This window comes from Fukomys damarensis, unplaced genomic scaffold (assembly GCF_012274545.1).
Source record: "Fukomys damarensis isolate Sample0158 unplaced genomic scaffold, DMR_v1.0_HiC HiC_scaffold_14, whole genome shotgun sequence".
Lineage (NCBI taxonomy): Eukaryota > Metazoa > Chordata > Mammalia > Rodentia > Bathyergidae > Fukomys > Fukomys damarensis.
This window is the reverse complement of record NW_022900926.1, coordinates 50,300,058-50,318,084: the sequence shown is the minus strand read 5'-3', so window position 1 is coordinate 50,318,084 and position 18,027 is coordinate 50,300,058.

The following is an 18,027-nucleotide window of genomic DNA, read 5'->3' as shown; positions in this document are numbered from 1 at the left end:
GAAGAATCTCTGACTTAGCATCTCTGGAGATGATCTCTTTTGCAGCAAAAATGTCCTATTTCCCTCTCTTTCAAGGAACTAGAAAGCAATGGTTTGAATCTCTTGGTTTGCTAGTAATAGTTCCTTTTCTAAACATGATTGTTTTAGCTAAGGTCTATTGTAACTTGTGCTTTGGAGTAGTTACTGGAGTAAGGATGTGTTACCTGAGGAAGATAAGATCATGTGCTAGTAAAAGGTAGGTAGTCCAGTCCAGTTTTATTTTCTGGGTCTCTCTCCAGATGGTAGCTACCTACTCTGGAGTGGAATAAACCTTGGTTGATGCCCTAGGGGGCACAAGAATCAAGCAGAGGCTTATGGGATGTCATATTTGTTTCTCTTGTTTCAGATTAGGAACTCCATACCTGAACCTTACACTCCTTTGAAATGTAGTAAGGAACAATTTAGTATTTCTCTATACCTGTACATGGTGTGTCTGCCTCCTGAAGCCAAGTATACAGAGGAAAGTACTATGATGTTATCTCACAATTAGAATTATACTATAAAAGAGAGAAGGGCCAGGGATTTAGCTCAGTGATTTCGCCACCTGCCTTGCAAGCGCAAGGAACCCCCCAAAAAAGAGTCAAAATCATCTTATATTGAGATTTTCTTTATATTAAGTAATTCTTGCTTATGTTTAAATGTAAATGTAATGAGAGACAACTCATCCTTAAGACATTCAGTACCTCTAAGCCTAAGGCTGCTCCTCACCCTGTAGAACCTGAGAACAAAGTTTCTAAAACAATTTTAAAACTTGACCACCAGGTGCTGAGGATGGAGTCTCTAGGTAAGTCATAATTAATCTCTATGAGGCTATTTCCATTCTTAGATAAGTTGTTCAGGTCCTTCCAAGACAATATCCCTTGCAGGAAGTAAATGACAAATATGGGACTATCTGTGTTCATGTGTCTTTTTCTCAGTGATCCAAGACAGATTAATTGAGACCTAATAAAGTTTTTGGATGACCCTGATATGTACATTGAGGTCTTCAGAGAACTTACTTAGCCTTATGGACTATATTAGATGTAATGTTGCTCTTAAATCAAATATTGATTTTTAATGAGAGACAAGTAGTATTACATTTAGAGACAAATATTTCTTAATTTTGGGAGCTCAAAAGATAGGCAGCTGGGGGTATAACTGGTTTCTACTGGAACATGTTCAGTTCTTATACAAGACCCTACTGGCCTGCCAGTCAGATAGGAGATTAAAATCAAAGATATTTTCAGGTATGTATTCTTAAAGGTCTAAGAAACATGAGAACTAAGCCTTTCGGTTATTTTAAATTGTCAACTATTTATCAGAAAGAGATGAGGACATCCCTAGAACCTGATCTGATAAAAGGAAATACTATAGCTTTTCCCATCAGTCTTGCAATATATAGATGGTATAGTGTTATATGCACCACCAGAAGAGCTTTCTAGCCAAGACACCTTGTGTTCTACTGAATTTTCTAACAGACAGAGGTTATAATGTTTCTAGGTCTAAGGCATAACTATGTAGCCATAAGGAAAAATACTTAGGCCTTATTATATCTAAGGGAACCCAAAGATGAAGGAAGAAATAATTAAACCAATTCTTTCCTTTCCTAAAATAGCTAAGGAGATTCCTAGAAATTACAGGCTTTTGTCACCTGTAGATAGCAGGATATAATGAGATTGTGTGACCCATCTGTAAGCTTATAGAGAAACCCAAAAAACAGCCATAATTTACCCTGGGAACTTTATTCCCCGACTGCATTCCAGAAGCTCAAACAAGCACTTCTAAGTGTCTGCCTACAGGACACCATTTCAGTTTATATGTTAATAAAAGGTGAGACATGGTTTGGGGAGTGTTTCTACAAAATCAGGGAGCTGCTCAACAGCCTGTAGGGTTTTTAAGTCAAAATTAGTTATTACAGATTCAAAATAATTTATTTTTTTAAAAGCCCTAAACAATACAGTTAGAATACTTTCACTCTCTTTGAAGAGGCAAAAAACAGTCATTCAGGGGCCAGGGATTTAGCTCAGCAGTTCGGTGGCCTGCCTTGCAAGCGCAAGGATCCAAGTTCAATCCGCAGTACCAAAAAAAAAACAAAAACAAAAACAAAAACAAAAAACAGTCATTCAGGTTCTTTGATTATTGGTTTCTCTTTTGGCAATGCAACTGGAGTCAGACATAGCCTTTGTCTCTAGAGATATGCTTTGCTAAGGATTGCAGATCCATTCTGTAAAAACTCCTGATCTTAATTGTCCTTTATACTTGAGGTGGTTAAGATTTAGTTCTTGTACCATACTTAAAGGCACTCTTCTGTCACTTCTCCCCTGCCCTGCACCTGAGATATAATGCAGTTCTCAAGTGTTTGGTTCAAGGCCCTGCCCTTCTCTGTGGCTGCTGGATTTCAAGATAAAGCTTCCAGAATGCTGAGTTTCCCTTTCCTAGAAACCTTCCAGAGTAAAGTTGACCTTCATATATTTCTGGGCTAAATAGAAACTGACCTAGGCTTAATCCTGAAACTCTTAAAGACTAAATGTAAGTTTTGGTCCAGATTTATCTGTTTCAGCCCTTAGGTGAAATTAGAGAGTGAAAAGAACAGCTAACTAAGCTCTGGCCACTTCCTTGTACCACCACTGGCCATGAGTGTCTGTCACCACTGGCCCTGGATGAGAGAAAGTCTAAGAGACGCCTTAGATTGGGCACAAAATGAAAGGGATAAATGAAGATTCTTTCTTTCCCTTTGTTTCTTTTCAAAATGGAAAAAAATGTCATAGGTAGACATCTGCAGCACAGTAGGTTGGAGCCTTAGCAGGTCTTCCCTCAGTGCATGGAATTCATATTTAGCTCCAAAGAGTGTCACCTGGTCTCTTCTACATGCATAGCTGGCCCAAGTGGACCCCCACTGGAGATAATTAAAATTTCTTGTAATGGTCTGTCGATTTAGAGAGAACAGTCACATGTGGCTATCAGCAACCATGAGAAGCCTGTGTAGTTGGATATTCCAGCCAGATAAACTGTCAGCTTAGGGCCCATCTTAAAACTGTTTTTGTTTTCACAGGCATAGAAGATTTTTATTCCTTTTGATTCTTACTAAAAAAGATCTCTGCTAATTAATCTACAAAGTTCTGACTAGTCTTTTTTTACAACTATAAACCTAAAAATTATAAAAGTTATTAAAATTCAACTTGGCCAAATACATCTAAGTGCACTCTGTTTTATAAACAAATTGTTTCATGTGTGTGTCTGTTTGTTCAATTTGTTACATATACAGCTCTTTTGTTTGAGTTTTTTTTTTCTTTTGGCATTTTGGATTTTTTAAGATGTTTGCTTGTAATTCAAGTCACCTTATAGAAAGACATGCTTCTTCCAAGTTGCCAGATGATCCAAATAATGTCAATTAGTGTTACAAATACAGTTCCTATATTTGTAGATATATAATAACTCAGGAATCTTTCGTTGGTCAACAATAATGTGTTAACTGTTATGATCTGGCTTTCGTAGGTCTTCTAAAAATTTGTTAAGATAAAAAGAAGTCTTGGGCTTAGGAAAACTACTGGACAGGACTCCCCTTAGTAAATGAAGGAGTGGCTGCCTGGAAAAAAGTTTATTTGAGCCTTTGTTCACAAAGGGGACTCCAATAATTTCCATAGCTTTATGGAAAATATATTGTAAAAGACTATTGTGATATGTATACATTAGTCATGGTCAAAAAGCTAAATTTTCTGAGGGAAAGCAATAAGGTTTTATTTAAAATGTTCTTGGTACAAAACATAATTCAAGAACAAATGGTTTCATGTAACTGATACTCAATGTTATCTCATGGTGTATGCATTCATGCCTTCTGGGTGTACAGGTCCTCTAGGATATTTATGGTAATGATCTTTTTGACTCAGGTATTTGTCTTTCTCTTGCACTCCAGCTACTTGTGATAAGAGATAAATGTCAAGCCAGCATGAGATAACCAGTCAAATAATAGTTTTCTTAAAAACTTATGTGACATATGTTATATGTGTCACCACACCTAGGGATGCTCAGTCACCAGTTGAAACAATGTCACACACTAAAATTAGAGGTTAGACATTATGAACTCCTAAGGTACATTTATAGGCCAATATGTATGTTCTCTTTAGGTGGCATCTTACTAGAAAATAACAAATAAGGGTTTTCTTTATGTCATTTAATGTCTTGTGAACAGATGGAAGTGTTTGAAAAACTATTCTGTAATAAGATGAACATGTTAGTGTTACAAAGAAAATATCATCATGTCTGTTATGCTAAAATACTATGAGTGGTTCTTGATCTTAAGTTTCTCTATAATATATAACTGTTGTCTTTAACATTCTTCAGGGATTCAGCTACTAGAATAACCACGGTTGATAAGAAATATCAGCACCTAACTATGCTTTATATTTCAAAATGCTTAATATCCAGACAAAATTATAACAGTTAATCTCACTGCTCCTACTGAACTACTAATGCTACCGATCTCTTCTGGGTGTTCAACAACTAAAGTTTGGAGACTAAAACTAGAAAGGTAACTTGTGCTATGAGGACAGCCAATATTTTGGCCCTGGTCCCTCAAGGTCTACAAGATCCAAAACACAAAGGAACCTTTCCTACAGGATCCTACATTTTTGGTAAGTCACTCAACCTCCTGAGCAGGGAGATTTCTGGACACCAGAGGACAAATATACTGTGTGTCAAATTAGGGTTACTACAAGGGAAAAGTCTCCCATACTTTCACTGAAAGCAACATGGTCAAGCATGACTGTGACCCATCCTGATGGCTGACACTGACAGAGGAGGTGAGAGGCTCTTTTCATGGTTCCAAAATAATGTCTGAAAAGACTTAACTGATGTTGATAGATAGCCAGAGGTTCATGTTGATTGACACAGGTCTCACTTTAACTTGGTGTTAAACACCCAGGAGAAAAAGAATAACCAAAATAGGTATAAAATAATACCATAGTAATAAAGCTAGATATAAAAAGGGGCACCAGTCACTGACCCATTCTGGCAGTTTCCAGCTCTACCAGTAGCTGACCATGTTTATGGATGATTAGGGAAAAACTATGGAAAAATTATAAGAGCTCAGCTAGAGTTTTATATTTCTTAGTGAAATTTGTTCTCCAAATTGTCTCTTATTTTACACCTAAAACTAAAGAGACTTACAACAAAGTATCAGACTTATAGATAACCTTTGTCAGTGAAAGAATCTAAGTCTAGAAGGTTCAATCACTATTTCAATTTCTAGGTGTGACTTTCTCCTCAACCTGCCCTTTCAATCTAGTGTGCTCATGCTTAGATTATGCATCCTCTAATTTCTTAAAAGTTTTATTATTTATTCTTTCTTAGAGTCTGCCAAACTCCAAGCAGTCATACCAATGGAATCAATGACAAATGTGCTAGACTTCTTTTACTGGGATCCGCCAGATTGACCAAGTAAACAGCTCATAACTGCTAAACTACATGACTTCTATGTTGGATTTTGAAGACCCCTGGACCTCCTCCTTATCCTCTTTGTGGGCTATATTCATAGCAATCCTGCTGACCTTATAATTTATCCCATGCATTCTTAACTGTTTCTTTGGCTTTTTCCCCTCCAGACTTAAAAGCTATGCAGCTACCAAAATGACAGTGTCTGGCACCTATCAAAGGCCTTTAGGTAGACCCTCTGTAGAGCAACTCTAACTGCTAATCACAACTAAGACCCTCTTCACCTGGAAGTAGCCAGAATTGTCTTTGCCCTTTGCCCCCTCACAGCAGTTAGGGGTATTTTGTCAGAGGGGGAAATATTGCAGAGAAATAAGTTAATTAGATATCTTATAGGTAGTTAGACAGGGCCTCCCTCAAGGAGCCAGCCCTCAAGGAGCCAACACAGCAAGGAGCCAACATGGAGGACAATAAAGATACATTCACTCTGGCCAGAATTGTAAAAGGAGAGAGACTACTCCCTATATTTGTTTTATATAATTTGGTGCACCTATTTGATGCATATATTTGATGCATATATATCTATTTCTTTCTTACTTATCTATCTTTCTATCTATCTATCTATCTATCTATACAAAATAGTTATCTCTTCATCTTGGAGTATTCCTTTAACAAGTATGTAGTGACCTTCTTTGTCTCTTTTGATCAGTCTTGATGTGAAGTTCACACTGTCTACAAACAGAATAGCTACCCTTTCTTTTTTCTAGGTTCCTGTTACATTAAATACTGTTTTCCATCCTTTGACTTTCAGTGTGTGAATTCCTTTTTGAGTTAAATGTGTTTCTTGTATGTAGCATATTGTTGGATCTCATTTCTTGATTCTACTGGTCTCTTTCTTTTGACTGGTGAACTGAGATCATTCATGTTGATGGTTATTGCTGATATGCATTGGGTTATCCTTGTCATATTTTTTCCTACTATTGGTTCCCTGTCTTCTTTCTGTTTAATTGCTTATCCTGCCTAGTGTTATCTTCCTTCTATTGATGTTCTTGGAAGTATGGTTTTAAATATTTTCTAAAATGCCCTTCAGAATATTTTGTAGAACTGGTTTGTTGCTTGTGAATTTCTTCTGTTGTTCTTTATCATGAAAGTATTTTATTTCTCTGTTGATTTTGAAAGATATATTTGCAGGGTACATCAAGCTGGTTGGAGTTTGTTTCCTTTTAGGGCTGGAAATACTTTGCTTCAGGCTTTCCTTGTCTTAAGGGTTTGTGTTCAGAAGTCTGCTGTGATTCTGATGGGATTTCCTTTATAGCTGATTTGTTTATTTTCATAGGTCCCAGGAATCTATGTGTTTTGATGTGGATTTATTTTGAGCATGGTTATTTGGAGTTTTATGTGCCTCACTTATTTGTATGTTAAATTAATTTTTCAAGTTTGGGAAGTTTTCTGCCACTACTTCTTTCTATAGGTTTTGTATGGCATTTGTGCTATCCCCAGCATTCTCTTCGACTCCAGTCAATCTTATATTATTTTTCTTTGCATCATCTTGCAATTGTTGGATTTTTCATGGTCTTGTGCTATTTTTAAGAAATATTTTATGATTGGTAATTGCAATCCTGTCTCTAGATCTTAAATTGTAACCTCACCTTGGTTCAAACAATTATGCATATTTTAAGAGTTTTTAATCTCTTGAATATCTTTGTATATCTGTTTCATGGATTCCATTTATTTCCTATGTTAGGCCTTCATGATTTCCATCATTTTACTAAGCATCTCTATTTTTTAATCTATGTCTACTCTAGCTTCATTGAACATATCCTTCATTTTAATTGCCATTTCTTTTTTTTTACTTGAAAGATTATTTTCTCTATAGTTGCATTTATTTGTTTTTTTCACCTCTGCAGTTATCAGTTCAGAGAGTTCTGATAGGTGTATTCCAATTTCCTCTCATTGTCCCCTGGGCTTATCATTAGTGGGCTGCAGATTTGGTTGCATTTTGCTTCTGTGTCTTGTCATTTTCTAGTTTTTCATTTTATTTTATTTTATTGCTAAGTTGTTCCTTGTAGATTTCTTATGATGTATAGCTTTATAATTTATATAGAGGTTTCTCTAGGATATGTCTAGTCCTCAGAGATATCTTCTCAGTATAAGTAGTTCTTTGCTTTTTTGTCTAATCCCAAGATTCTATCTTCCCAATTTGTTAAACATGTGAGCTTACTATGTAGCTCAACACCCAGTCCTTTGTTACCGGACTATGGAAATGGTTGTGACCCCAAACAATCACAGTATTCTCATGTAGGGGAGAACAACTGATTACAACAGGTATGACATCTTTGCTAAACTAATACAGTGAGCAATAAAAATAACATCAAATGCAGCATAACAACTGATAAACTGTAGGAACTCTTAGTTTGGTACCTTTAACAGTATAACCAAGATCTACTCTTTTATGGCAAAATTCAACATAAACCATGCACTTGTATGCAATGAGTTTCTCCTTAGTAGAGTAATTTTACCTGTAGGGGGAAAATTTAAGAAGGACAGAGAACAAAACATAAGAAGTGAAAAGAAATATACTGGAAGTGAGGCTGGAAGGCACAGGATGTACATCCAGGATTTGAGAGACTGGAGAAAAGGACAGGACAGAGAGAGTGTAGGACAAAGCAAAAGAATATTGAAGCAAACCAGAAAGACAGGCGACACTGTTCACTCACATGAAAATATCATAAAAACAAAAGAGATAGTTGGGGAAAACGAAACAGGATGTAGAGAACAGAATAAAAAGGATAAAAAACCTAAACAACTACATGTACACATGTATACACACACGCAAACACACACACAGATAATGGAAGACAAATCAAGCAATCAAAAAAAAAAGAAAAATAATAAAATTCTTCTGGTATCCATCATTTTGCTAGTGTCCTCAGCAGAGCCATGCAGAGCCTGAAATTGTGCTGTGTAACCCTACCAAGGCTGTGGTTGGTGCTGAGTACAGGGCTATGTTTGGCCAAATCTGGGGGCTGTGGTAATTCTCCAGCCAGCAGCTTTCCTTATATGCCCATTAACACATGAATGGATGAAGAAATCATTTTTAGAAAATGGGTGGATCTTGACACCATAATGTTATATAAAACAAAAGGTTGAATATTGAATAGTTTTTGTAATAGTGAGCATTTCACAATATTAATATTTAAATAGCAAAATAAAAGACAGAAGTTTGCAAATGGAGATAGACTATGCAGATCTGGGAAAAGGATCTGGAGAAGAAGAGAGAGTTATAGTGGAGTAGAAGTGCAATAAAAATGATCAGAATTATATATTTTCCCCTAAAGTAAATGGAATTATTATGTATTAAAAACATGTACTAACAAAAAGTAAATATATAAAGTAAATAAATGAAAGGAGAAAATGGGGGAAAAATCCAAATGATTAAAATATAGTCTAAATACTTTCCAGCCATTCAGAGCATCCTGTCCCAGGTATCTAGATAATACAAGAATTAGAAACAATTTAAACTAATGTCTATCCCTGTGTCTGATGTGGAAAAGACAATATGAAATAACAATATCATGAGCACTTAAATTCAGTTGGATCAAAGACCTGAATTTGTTACTTCAGCCAAATGTCCATAGACAAACATGCTATGTATTATGCTTCTATGTATACAGGTAAAGCCCATCACACCACTCTCTTATCCTTACGCCTGTGTGTGATGGCTGATTGCATCAACTTGAGAAGTTTGGTTAGGAGAAGCTTCACTAAATGGGCTCAGCAATTCTACACCCTAGGGTGTGGAAGACCCACCCTAGGGTGGCTTGTGGGCTGGATAGTATAAAGGGGAAGTGAGAAAGAATGGATCTGCTTCTGCTTCTTTGGAGTAGCTCAAGTCTTTACCTTTTCCTTGGATATCATTTCCTGTATTCCAGCACAGATCCTTCACTCTTCTAGCATATATTCTTCAGCCTTTCAGTACAGACTCTGGCTTCTGGCAAAGATCCTTCAGCCTTCCAGCATATACACTTTAGCCTTTCACTGAAGACCCACTGACCTCCTGATATGGATTCATATGGGACACTGCAGTGAGCTCCAGATCTTTGACCAAATATTTCCATCTCCAATGAGGCAACACATCCATTGAACTCTTTCTCATCTAACTCTGAGAGTGACCATTGTAAGCCAATCTTGTAAATTCACAGATATCTGTATATCTTGTGTTATACCTGTTTCTCTAGTAAATACTGACTGATACAGATTTTGGTACTGGGAGTGGGCCCAGCAGAGTTTCCAAACAGCATCTCTACCTACCACTTACACTGCAAGGACCATTAGATCTGCTGAATCATATGGTCCCAGTGGCAGAGAAACCTGCACAGCAGCCTGGACCTATTGCAGAGCCTTTTCTTGCTCTGGGCACCACTCAAAACTAGCAGCTTTTCAAATCGCTTGATAAATGGGCTGGAGTAAGATATCGAAGTGAGGAATGTATTACTTCTAAATAGGCACATGAGAAGTTATGCCTTTTTTTTGTTTGTTTTTTGGTTGTAGGAGTAGCCAGATGCAACAACTTATCTTTTATCTTAGAAGAGATATCTTTATGGCTCTACACAACTGGACTCCTAGGCATTTAACTGAAATAGGAGAACCCTGAATTTTCATTGGATTTATTTTCCATGCTCTGGTTCTCAAATGCTCTACTAAGAAATTCAGAGTGGTTGCTACATCCTGCTCACTTGGCCTGATCAACATAACATCATCAGTGTAATGGACCAATGTGATACCTTGTGGAAAAAAAAAGGTGATCAAGCTCCCCACAAACTCAGTTGCAACATAGGGCTGGAGAATTAATATGACCCTGAAGTAGGATAGTAAGGGTGTATTGCTGGCCTTGGCAGCTGAAAGCGAATTGTTTCTGATGGTCCTTATGGGTAGGTGTGGAGAAGAAGGCATTTGCCAAATCAATAGCTGGATACCAGGAGATGTGTTAATCTGCTTAAGTAAGGAAACCAAATCTGGTACCACAGCTACAATTGGAGACATCACCTGATTTAGCTTACAATAATCTACCATCATTCTCCAAGACCCACCTGTCTTCTGCACAGGTCAAGTGGGAAAATTAAATTAAATTGAAAAATAGTGGGGACCAGCACCCCTGCATTCCAGTTCTTGATGTTGGCACTAATTTCTGCAATCCTTCCAGGAATGCATACTCCTTGTGGCTTACTATTTCTCCAGGCAAAGCCAACTCTTATGACTTCCACTTGGCCTTCCCAACCATTATAGCCTTCACTGTATAGGTTAGGAAACCAATGTGAGGATTCTGCCAAGTACTAAGTATATCTATCCCAATTATGCATTGTGGATGAGGGAAAATTACTACAGGAGAGATTTGAGGACCTACTGGAATCACTGTGAATCAGACTTTTGTTAAAACCCCATTGATCACCTGACCTCCACAGGTCCCTTATTACTGGAAGGCCACAGTGACATTCTGGATCCCCTAGAATCAGTGTTAGTTCAGAACCAGGATCCACTAGTCTCACAATGTACAGTTACTTGGGTAAAAGGCTCTAGGTCCTCCTGGGGAAGGATGGAAGAAAGATTGATAAATTTTGGTATATTAGGATCCTTTCCCAAAGGGACTTGCTCCCCTTCATTCAAGGGGCTTTGGATATATACACTGGCTCAAATCTAGGAACTAGTTGAGGGGCTGTGATTCCTTGTCACCATGATTTGAAGTAGGTTTCCATTCATTTGCCCTTAAATTTTTTCAATTATATAAATCTAGTTAAAATTTTGTAGGTTTCTCATATTTTTCACTTTTGGGAATACTGTGGCTAATACTCTTTTGCCCTCAGACATTTTAGCACAGTTGTTCCCAACTACTACTATTTAACTGCTACTGACAGCAGCTTTCTGTATATAGTATGATTTTATTATACACATTTCACTGATTCACTGTGAGGATCAAATGTGATGGTATGTTTATTCAAAAATATCCCATAAGTAATTATCAAGGCCTTACTTAAGTTCTCAGTATACAGATACTGTGATGGATAAGAAAAAATAACCACTCTTAAGGAGTTCTTAACAGAGTATCTGCAATAATGTAATTCTTTCTACATAGTAGTTAGTGAACCTAGACTTCTGATGGCCAGAGCATTAATGGTCTGTACTTACAAAAAGATATGTGCCTTTGTACCTCTTGAACCCCTTGTCTACAAGTTTCTATACCTAATATCCTCATAATCTTCATCATTAGTCACTTTTGTGAGCATGGTCACATTCAAACATTATTTAAAAGTTTTTTGTTTGCATTTTTTGTTTTGTTTTGGTGCTAGAGGCCAAAAAATCCCTCTGTGATACTACTATTTACCTATGCATGCCTTATGTTTATAAGATATAAACTTTATTTTATACTACTTATTCTGGCTAGGCTTCTGTTTTTCTCATTCCTCCTTAGAGTAGGTTATCAGGCCTAATTTTAAAATATGAAAGCAATTATCCAAAATGCACCAGTATTTCCAGGTGCACTTATAGAAATGCTGAACTATTTCTCAGAAGCACAACATACTTGTTGAAAATGCTTTAATGTGCCAACAAGTTAAAAGTCTTATGAACTGAGCAGGGTCAAACTCAGGGGAGTGGAGCCTCAAGGTCCATTTGCCTTGGTTCCAATTTCATGATGGATCTGGTATTGAGGCTTCTGATGGCTGGTGTAAAAAAGAAGTTAGAATAAATTTTATTTTGAAAGCTAAAAATATTGGATTTTTTCCATTTAAACTTTTAAAGTATAGCACAATTATTTTAACTACATTTGTCTTTTTGCTATTTTTAATATACCACAAGCTTTAAAAATATCTCAGGCCCTCTAAAACCTACAAAAGATCTGAAGAAAGACCTCTAGGCAGGCTTTATATTTAAGATATTTGATCTGTCGGATTTCACACTGAACATGAGTGATTAAATAGCTTTTCTGTTAATCAGACATTTATAAAACCCATTCAGATGCAAGAAGGTCACAATACTGACCTACAGCAAAACCCCAAACTGATAATTTTCAATTAGAAGTGCAGTACAAATCAGTGATGTGAACCTTTTAGGGCTTTCAATGATAAAAAAGCAGCCAGCTCTGACACAGACAATGGAAAGAAATAAAAAAGGATATTAGTGTAGGAAAGGAAGATGCCAATTTATCATTATTTGTATATAATATTGTCTTCCATGTAGAAGACACCAAAATTCCATCAAAAGACTCATAAAATTGACAAATTCAGGAGTGTAGCAGACTACAAACAACTCAAAATTCAAAAGCATTCCTGTATTCTAATGAAGGACCTACTGAGAAAAAAATTAGGAAAACAATATCATTCGTAATAGCATCAAGAACAATTAAATACTTAGGAATTGTTCTAGCCATGGAGTAAGAAAATACCTGTACAATGGAAACTACAGTACATCAGAAAATAAAAAGATATCCCCTATTCCTGGATAGGTAAACCAATATTATAAAAAGTCCATATTTCCAAAATTGACATGCAGATTTAATGAAATCTCAATCAAAGTGCTAATAGTATTCCTCACAGAACTAAAAACACAATACCAAAATCATATGGAGCCAGAAGAGACACAAAATAGCAGAAGAAATCCTAAGCAAGAAGAACAAAGTGAGAGACATTACAATCTCAGACTTCAAATTATATTATAAAGCTACAGTGATAAAAAGAAAAGAAAAGGAAAAAAACAGCAGGGACTGGCACAAAAACAGACTTGTAGATCAAAATCAAAGAAACAGAAGGAAAAATGGAGAGACAACTCTAGGCACATTCCGCTATCTGATCTTTGACAAAGTGTCCAAAAACATACATTGAAGGAAATATAATCTCCTTAGGAAATGGTGTTGAGAAAACTGGCTATTCACATTCTGATGATTGAGTCTAGATCCATATTTCTCAGCATGTACTAAACTGAAATTAAAATGGTTCAAAGATGTAAATGCTAAAACAGAAATACTTAATCTGCTGGAAGACAAAAATAGGTAAAACTAGAATTCAGAAGAGTAGGGAAAGACTTTCTGAACAAAAACACAAATGCACAATAACCAAGAATTGACAAATGCGATCATATCAAATTAAAAAGTTGCATAACAAAGAAAGCAAGATATTTCAGAGACAGGCTACAGAAAGGGAAATAATTTTTACCAGATATTCCTCAGACATAGGAATAATATCTAGAATATATAAAAACCAAAAAAATTAAGTCCCCTTACATAAAAGACTCAATAAAAAATGGGCAATTGAGGGCTGGGGATTTAGCTAAGTGGTTCTGACCTCTGCCTCACAAGTGCAAGGTTCCTAGTTCTATCCCCAGCCAAAAAAAATTTTTTAAATGGAATAGATACTCCTTAGATGAAGAAATACAAGTGGCCAACAAATACATGAAAAAAATTTCAGTATATCTTGCCATAAGAGAAATGAAAATTAAAACAAATTTGAAATTCCATCTTACTCCACAAAGAATAGCTATCATCAAGAAATCAAATAATAACAAATGTTGGAGAGGTTGTAGGGGAAAGAGAACTCTTCTACATTGTTAGAAATCAATCTAGTAATGATATTATAAAACAGTACAGAAATTCCTCTAAAAATTAAAAAATAGAAATTATATTTGACCTACCTATTCTCCTTCTAGGCATCTTCTTGGAAAGAGTTAAAGACATCATATTTTAGTGACACCTGTGTGCCTATATTTATAGATGCATAACTCATAATAGCTAAATCTTAGAAACATTCTATGTGTTCATCAATGGAAGAATGGATTTAAGAAGTGTGGTATTTATGCACACTGTATTGCCACTCTGCCATAAAGAAGAATAAAATTGAGTGATTTGTAGTGAAACAAATGCACCTTGAGAATATAATATTAAGTGAAATAAATCAGACATGCAAGCTTCATTGTGATAGTCTTTCTTATATGAGGAATTGAAAATGTAAAGAGTAAAAGAAAACATAGATAATAAGAAATAGAGAGATCCTTTTCAAAAGAGAAAGTGGACCAAGAGTTGGAAGGAAGTAGGATGGAAGGGAGAGAATGGGGGTAAAACAGAATTAAAATGTCTTATGTACATGTACCAACTCTGTACAACAAATGTAGTCATTACATACTACTAATATGTACTAACAAAAAATAAAAATTGAAAAACAAATTTCAGAGATATGCCTTCACCAGAGCAGAAATGCTCCAAGAACAGTAATACCTTTGTTCATGAATGCTGTGTATGAACAGCTTGGCAACTGAACAGAAGTGTTTGGCAAAATTTTGCTTCTATTCATGAACTCTGCATGGGGTGATGAATATGAGTATGGCCATCTTCTTCAGATGGACATGAATGTGGACTCTTCCCTGCTCTGGCATGTGGTTGTGGCTACCTCTAGACAAGATCACAGTTGTAGAGAGAGCTGTTCACACTTGCTCTGAAGCTTTGTGTGTGTGTGTGTGTGTGTGTGTGTGTGTGTGTGTGTGCTTTTTAGCTCATACAGTACTGTAGAGTATTATTCAATGCAATATGGCTCCAAAGGAAATGCAGAGCAAGCATGGTCGTTAAAAGAAAGTGCAGAGCAGTTAGGAAGGTAACTAGAATGTGTGGAGCAAGAGTTTTAAGAAGTAGGTTTTGAAGAAAATAACCATTGAATTGAAGAAGGAGATTGTAGAAAAGCACAAGTGTGGTATTTGTGTGACTGATCTGGCTTCAGAATACAAAATGGTTAAGTTGATAATCTTGACTATTTTGAAGATTGAAGATGCCATCAAAGGAGCTGATGTTGCAAAAGGAGTAACAGTATTAACCAAGTAAAAGACACAAGTGCTAGAAGAGGTGGAAAAACTTTTGCTCGTGTTGTTGAATGAGAAGCAGGTTGCAGATGATAACATTAATGAAGCTATGATCTGTGAAAAAGCCAGGAAATTAGTTATTTACTGCAAGAAAACCTCTCTACAAGTGCAACGAGTGATGAATTTAAAGCCAGTAGAGACTGGTTTGATAAATTCTGCAAGAAAGGGGGTATCCATAATAAGATAAGACATGATAAGGTTTTCAGTTCTGACGAGGCTGCTACAGAAGCCTATAAGAAAAATTCATGGAATTTGTGAAGGCAGAAGGACACACTGTTCAACAAGTGTTCAAACTGTAGTGAAACAGGGCTCTTCTGGAGGAAGATGCTGAACAGAACCCATCACACAGGAGAAAAAAGCACTGCTAGGTCACATATCCATAAAGGACAGATACACTCTTTTGCTGTGTGTGAATGCAATTGCTAATTTCAAGATTAAACCACTAATGGTTTACCATTCCCAGACCTCTCATGCATTCAAGGAACAGAATGTGAACAAGATCAGATTGTCTGTCATGAGGAGGGTCATTATGAAAGCCTGGGTCATAAGGCAATTGTTCATGGAATGGCTTCATGAGATGTTGGTACCCATCATTAAGAAATATCTAACAATCAACTACCTGGAGATGCCTTCTTATAATGAACAATGCCCTGGCACACTGGCCAGACTGGACACTGAGTATGACTTCATAAAGGTCAAAGTCCTCCCCTACAACACAGCACGTCTTCTGCAGCCTGTGGACCAGAAAGTGATGTGCAACTTCAAGAAGCTGTATATAAAGGTGCTCTTCACCAGGTGATTTAATATCACTGAAGAGATGCCCTTGACTCTAATAGAGTTCTGGCAGAAAAATTTTGATATCCTCCACTGCATGAACCTCTTTGACAAAGCCTTGAAAGATGTCACATCCCGGACCTTCAACTCAGTCTGGAGGAAACGGAGGTAGGAATCTGTCACTGAATGTGACCTTGAAGGGTCTGATGCATAGATGGTGAAGGAGACTGTGTCTATAAGAAAGAGTGTGGGTCTAGACATTGATGGTGCAGAAATAGAGGAGCTGTTGAGGACCATAAGAAAGATCTGATGACAGAAGAACTTGCGGAACTCCATAGTGAGCAGCAGAAGGCACTTGCTGAAGAGCATTTCACTGTGGAAGAGGAAGAGAGGGAGGAGGTTAGCAGTAATGTGAGAAAACCATTAAGGAAAAGTAAAACAAGGGCTAGGATTTCTTTGTGAAGCACCTCTTCAATATAACTGTAATGAACAGAGCGTTGATTATGAACAAAATGGTGTCTCGTTTCTGGAGGGTTATGCAGCACAGGAAAAAAAAAAACAAGTGACATTAGACAGATTTTTTGATCAAATTGACCCTGCACAAAGAAGAGAGGAAGCCTTACAACAGAGCCTTATGGAGGGGTGACTCTCACTTCAAACAATAACCTCCTCCTCACCCACTTTCCTGTCCTCCATGCCAGAAGTCATCTCAAGCAATGTTAGTGTTCTCTCTCTTCATACTGTTCTGTATTGTACTATACTGTTTCATATTTTGGGGGTTAAAATATATGGTTCAGAATTATTAACCTTATTTACATGGAACCTGATAGGGAAATTTGATTTAGTTTGTGACCAGTTTGGTTCATGACAAGAGTCATGGGACAAATTAAGTTCACAAACCAAGGTACCACTGTATATATTGGAACCATATCATTTCACTATCATCTTGATCTTTTGTCACTTTTCAGGTGTACTTTCAATTATTTTGGATGTATACTTATGGGTCAAATTTCTGGACCACCTGTTAAATATTTTTTTTGCTTTGCCAGTCTTTTTTTTTTTACTTTATATCACCAGTTTATAGTTTTTTAGAACTATTTAAAGTATAATATTATACATATATTTAAAAAGAATAATTTTAAAATATATATGTGAAATAATCACTGTGATAAAGACAACAATATCAAACAAAGTGTACGATTATGATTGCACTGACCACAGAGACCTTTAAGGAATGACCTGAATATATTTTCCATACCTACCTGAGATGATATCTGTGGTCCTTTTTCAAGAGGAATGGGCTCTTTCTTCAACATTCTCTGGCTCTATGGACAACACCATATCTGGAAATTGATGTCCGTCTTTGCATTCTAGATATTTGCTGGTTTTTATTATACAGATCATACAAAACAAAAGTCAATTTCCCCTCCATCTCAGTCCAGAGAAATTTGTAGTGTTACTTTGTTTGATGAACACAGTTCTTTCCGTAATTGTGGTCACAAACTGAACAAGAACTGAATCAAACTTCCACATAAGTTCAATACATACTGGAGGCCTAAAAGCAGTAGCTTTGCCCAGTTATGAAGTGAAACCTCTCAACCCATGAGCCAAAATGCACCTTTCTCTTTATAAGTTTATTGTCTCAGATATTTATCACAAGAATGAAAACTAGCTAACACAATGACTTTTATAGTCAGTATGCTTCCCTTACATCTGATAACGAATGCTGCCACCAGCCTCTGCTATTATAGGATTCCAGCATCCTCACTGATATTGGGGATCTGAACTCCATGGCAGAATCGCTTATTACCAAGAATGACTTTCAGAGGACAACCATTGTCAAACTTCTCAAATATATTGGAGAAATCCTCTCCACCAGTGAATTTTCACAATTGATTTTTTTTTTTTTTTTTT